We start from the raw sequence: 6000 nt of genomic DNA, 5'->3' as shown, positions 1-6000 counted from the left end.
CCTAATGATTTATTTTCCACTAGTTTTTAGTGCCTGGCTGTGGACACTTTAAAGAACTGACTTTTAAAGGTGCTGATCAGTGCTGTTCAGGGGACGGAGCTATCTGAAGGTGCTTCTCTTGCTGTGTCACCCCTATCCAGTGACATTGACCTTCTCCCTTATCTTGTCTTTTTTTTTTTTAAATCAATCACTCTCTTTTAAAACTCAGTGGAAATGCTCCCATTCAGTAAACCAAATGAGCATGTCTTCAAGCACACGCTAAACTCTATCCTAGATCAACAGACCATATAATCCCCTTGACTTCAACCCTGGATTTAAGGATAAGTATGCGACCATGCATTTTTTTCAAGTGGGAGTCAAAGAAACAAAAGATTCAATCCAAGCTGCATCTGGCCAGCTTTGAGCACCTGCAAAAAGAAGCCGGGGGCTTCTGCGCCCACCCCTCTGAGACTGAGGCAGAGACCATTTATTCCTCCTCTTTACTCATGTTTCATCGGTAGTAAATTGTGGGTCCCCTGTGTTATGTGCCACGGTACACACAAATGAAGATGTTCACCCAGCCCACGTGTCAGAGGGCAGCAAATGAGTAAAGCAAGCAGGGAGAACACAAGGAGACAATGACTGTGGGCCAAAAATAGCCTGTTTTGGTGCACCCGAAGGAACAATTCCTTTGGAGCTGCCATCTTACTTAAAAATGTAATGTCATATCCAAATACTGACTTGAGATACTTTACTTTGGTGTACTGGTTAGTAAATGAAGATTGTTTTGGTGAGGATTTGAGTGTGTGTCCAAACCAGCAATTTTATATAGAAAATTTTGACAAGATTACATTTTTGAATGAGAATTTCCTTTTGGCTGAAAAATGTTTTTCATCTGGGATAGACTTTGCTCAGAAAAGTCCCTAACCGAGGAGTCACGTGCAGATGATCTATGATCTGTGCGTGCAAATTTTCCAAAGCTGATGATAAGAACGAGCGGTGCCCTTGGGACCCCGAGGCACCAGTGCAGCAAGAGGTGCCTGGCCGGTTCACTACAGGTGATGAGCCACCCTTGTAGCTCTCAGGGTACTCCTGGGAGACATCAGGATTTCAGTGGCCTCACTACGGAGTGGATAAAGGCAGGAGAGGAGCAGATCTGTGATGTCCATTCTTTTAGCTGCTATAGTGGTGGTGGCACTGAGGAGATAAGGGTTTATTGGTCAGTATTATTTATCAATTGCATTGTTTAGCCCCAATGTTGAGCATGGTGGACCTCAAGCCTCTACATGAGATAGGAGGTCAAGAGCTAACATGGAGCACGGCACAGGTAGATGTGGCACAGAGGAAGAAACAGCAATGAGTTTGTCATGGTTATTCCATGTCTGGCATCCCACATGGTCCAGAAATAAGTGAAGACAGGGACACTTGGGGATGCAGAGAGGAGCTTTTCAGAGCATGGTCTGGATATACTTTTGTGTGGAACCAGCAGATGGCAAAAGGCCCTAAGGAAACACCATTCCTTCTTGGCTCTGGCTTTCTCTCCCTAATCCACTGTCTCTAGCTTTCTCCTGCAACACACCACCACCCTTTTCCTCTCCCCTTCCTTTCCATGGAGGAGAAAACCCTCCTGCAAGCCCCTCTATTTGTGCTGGGAATGGGAAGGCACTGATGATCCTGAGCTTCATACACTAATGTCCAGGAGATGAGGGTTGAACTATTACCCTGGCCATTTGGGCGGTGAGTGAACATCTCTGGACAATCCTCTCTCTGCAGATCGAGGCTCCAGTAAGACATCTTTATCCCACTTGGGCTGCAAATTTGCGGGAGTAGCACTGTCACTTCAAGAACTTACTAAATAATTGACATAGAGTGTCATATCTTTTCATTATTCTATTGCTACATTACTATAATAGGACGTCAGGCTGCGTGGAAAACCTCTTTCAAAGCTTGCTGTGCCAACCAATGCTGGTGTAACCCATTCACTATTTGTCACCATCCCTTATGTTTCCCTCTAGTTTTTCCAGAGGAAGGTATTAACCAAGTGCTCTGCCATCACCTCCTGACAGAGCCAGGCAGGCTCGTGCATAACCATCCTCACTGCTCACTCAAACTACTCCAGATAAACACCGTCGCTGACTTGGGGAGTGCTTAGGCAACCCCTTGCCTATGGAGAGAGTTGGGGAGGTTGTAGCAAACACCTGGGACAAGGACATTTTCCAGCAACCCAGTAGTTTTCTTAGCAAACCACCATCCGTGGCGTTAGTTACAGCAGCCAGATGCTATGTAGATAAAACAAGTCTGATGTACTGGGCAGAGAAAGGAGGATTTGCGAAGGAGGATCTCAGCCCTCTGCACTGCCCGGAGTGGTTGGTGCCACCATGGTCCCACTTGGCCACCGTGGTTTGTGGCTACTGGGAGGTGCAGTCAATTTACATCAGGTTGTGTCTCTCCCTGAAAAGCAAACGGTAAAAGCATGATAAAATGGGATTTGCTGAATGGCAACCAACAGAACAAAACTCCCCAGACAGCTGCTTTTCCCAAGCGTTCCCTTTCCGACAGGCAGCTGGAACTGATAAAGCCGTAATTGCCCCTTCCATTTCAGAGAGCATCGTGGGGAGGGGTGCACAGAAAGCAGCCTCTGTCCTACCTGGTGGGCACACGAGTCTCATGCAAAGCACATCTTTGCGTGCAACTGGTGCAAGGATGTAGAGTAAACATTTTCCTTTTTTTTTTTTTTTTTTTTTACATCAGCAAATATCATGTCACCTAAATCCCTTGGTCCCTCTGCATCTTCCCAGCCCTGGTCCTGCTGCTCATGCCTGTAGGAGCCTGGAGCAGGGGGGGAAGCAGAGCCCCATGTTGCTCTGCCGTGCAGGGCACAGATGCTCAGCAGCCGGTGGTTTGGCTGCCAGAGGAGCCCCAGAATCAGGCTGGTCTTGTAGGAAACAATGGTATTGTTGCCACTGGAATAAACATCCTGGTGGCCCATTTGTGTTTATCTGGTATTTCCATTCTCTGCTGATTAACCCAGCCAAGCGAGGTCTTCATGTGGTAATTACAGCACAGCTCATTTGTGTGTGTTTTACAATGGTGTTGATATAATCCCACTAGAGCACCCCAAGCATGTGCAAGGAGTTCCCACCAGAAATCTAAATATCGCCCCAGCGCTGCTGACAGCTTAATAACATGACAAAGTTCAGTCTCGCTGGATGTCAGGGACAGGAATGCGGCTCAGGCTGCTCTGACCTGGAGCTTTCAAAATACCGTACACTTGAGGCTGAGCGTTTGACAAATAACCTTTTCTTTGCCTGCTCAAATCCATCAGACGTTACCAGGTGCCATGGAGAGGCCACATGCCACTGTTAAAATGTTAAATTGAGTGGCACAGCCATCGAATGCTCTGGGGAGGGACATTTATCTTTATTATTATTGTTATTAATAATGCAGATATTGCTGTGCGTTGCATTCCAAGGTATTTTTGCAGCACTAAATCATCCAAACGCCCATCGACGGCCCTGATAAATCACACAATAAACCAAAATTCAATACAGCTGTCAGCCCAGACCCCAAGCAAACTCTCAGTGAGCTTAATTATAAAGTTCAGGCGGGGACTGAGCCTGTTTGCGAGGGGATGAGCACCAGCATGGCACTGCCATTTCAGGCACTGGGGAAAGGCTGTATCAGCCCTCTCCTCCTGCTCCTCAGTACCTCAGCGCTGCCGCAAGCAGCGAGATGGGGATGGATGGCTGCTCGTGACAACGTTTCTCATCATTTTCCTCTTTCTGTTTTTTCCACACTGTTTCTTTACTTCTTCCTGTTTAAAGCTGTTTCTCTCCATTTGTATTATTTCTACTTTTCCTTTTGCTCCTCTGTTTTCCTCCCATTCTTTCCCTCTCCCCCATCATTTGCCTTCTACCTCACCATCACTTTCTTGTTCTTTCCCTCTTCTCCCCCTCCCAATTCCACCCCCCCCACGCCCCCCCCCCCCCATCAAAGCAAGGAAATCGTAACCCAAAGGAAGAACAAGAATTGAACCTGTGCCAACGCAATGGGCCAAGAGGCTACATATGGAACCAGCAAATCACAGAGCCATGAAGGATGTTAGTGATTTAAAGTTATGTATATTGAAGTCTGGATCTTAAAATGAATCCATAATGGTAGAGGTAACTAATGGAGAGAATTAACTGACAGCAAGCAGAGTTTTTTCTTTAACATTGTTATGTTCCCACAAACTCCTCTTTTCCGGTCCCCACCCTTCCCCTGCTCCCCTTTCTGATTAGTTCAACATCCACGTTGACAATGAAAAGCTAAAGCTGCTGCTTTATGAATAAAGATTTTAGCCCATACACCATAAATATGAGTGCTGCTCCAGCTGGATGCAGAGCAAGGCATCCAACTGGCTCTGACAGCCACAGGGCTCTCCCTGGGGAATTGTGCCCCGTGGCAAGGGGTAGTGAATTTTCCCAGCCAAACTGGCATGGCAGCACGATTCTCGCTGCGGTGTGATACATAACCTCCCTAGGACTTGGGCTTCAGCGGAGACATGGTGCAAAAGCCAGCTGGTCCCCTGTGGCGGCTCAAATACCAACTGCACCAGTTTTCTGTGGTCATTACAGATACCAGAATTAAAATGCTGCTCGGGGGGAAGGATGCCACCACACGTGTATATACACACACACGTAAAAACAGATTTATGTATGTGTGTATGCATAAATATGCACACACACACACATTATAGAAAGGAAAACTACACTACAACTTTACTCTACTTGCAAAGTCAAACACTCTGAACTTTGGAAAAACCAAATACTGCTCATCTGAGCCAAATTTGCTACTTCTTATGGTGGCACTAGGATCTGAGGTGGCAACAGTTGAGGTGCAGGAGCTCTGAGTGCTCCCAGCTGCACTTGAAAGCAGTGGGAACATAACCCAGATACCTGCCTTTACTACTTAGTGTCTATGTATGTATGTATGTATGTATGTCTGGACTGTGAGACCCCTCCTGGCTCAGGCCACCTAGCACCCTCCCAAACTAAATCTGTCCCCAGCACCGTTTGGAAGTTCATTTGTCCAAGGCCTGTTTCTAATAAGCAGTTTGCAGGCAGCCATCCAGTTTAGGAGGGTAAAGCCAGTATGGACAGGAGCCATTTTGTGCCAGTTTATCCTGGAGATTGGGAGTGGTCCCAGCACATTGAATTTATTGGTACAGCAGTACCCTGAAATTGCTGTGCTGTGCAACATACTGTGGAAAATCACGGCTTAAATAGGTGAAACTGAGCATCCAAAGTGAAGAGAAAACTCCTATCTGACGCTCTCAGTCTTGATTCCCACGCTGTGAAACGTCATCCTGTCCCCCTTAGGGATACATGAAGTGATTTAATGAATGTCTGTGAAGCAATTACAAATGACACTGCTGTAGAAAGTACATGATACCACGACTATCTTAAGGAGCTCCCTAACAGACTGGGTCATAAGCAATAAAGAAGGCTCAGCACCATGCGTCGCCGAGAAAACAAATTGCATCACCCGTTCAGGGTGCTGAACTGGGCAGGACCTGCGCAGGATGTGGTACATGAGCCGATGAAAGCTGGTACCACAACCCGTCTGCACAAGGAGGTGAATGAGAATTACATGGGTGACCTGAACTCCAGCAGGTTCTTAAAAGTCCTTCCCTTGGCACGCATAATATTCTTTAATGTTGTTTTAACAAAGGGTTGAGGAAAGGGGGACTTCTTGCAATAAATTCTTTCTTGCACTTCTCAATGAATATAATTCCATCCAGCTTTTCCCAAAATCTATGGCTTTCAATGCAAGGGAACTAGAAGAAATCCCCCCTATTATCTCTGCCCTAGAAACTCAGAGCGTAAGGGTTACTTAAACGCTAAAGAAAACACCCTTTCTTTTTGGTTTTGGCAATTTAGGCTTTCCAGACTGCTGCACCTTCTTCCCTATGGCATGAAATTCCCCTTCACATTCCGCAATGCTGATTTAAGGAGAAACTTAAATGGATTAAAGCCCCTG

The sequence above is a fragment of the Accipiter gentilis genome, chromosome 16 (assembly GCF_929443795.1).
Source record: "Accipiter gentilis chromosome 16, bAccGen1.1, whole genome shotgun sequence".
NCBI lineage: Eukaryota > Metazoa > Chordata > Aves > Accipitriformes > Accipitridae > Astur > Astur gentilis.
Note: the sequence above shows the minus strand (reverse complement) of the source record.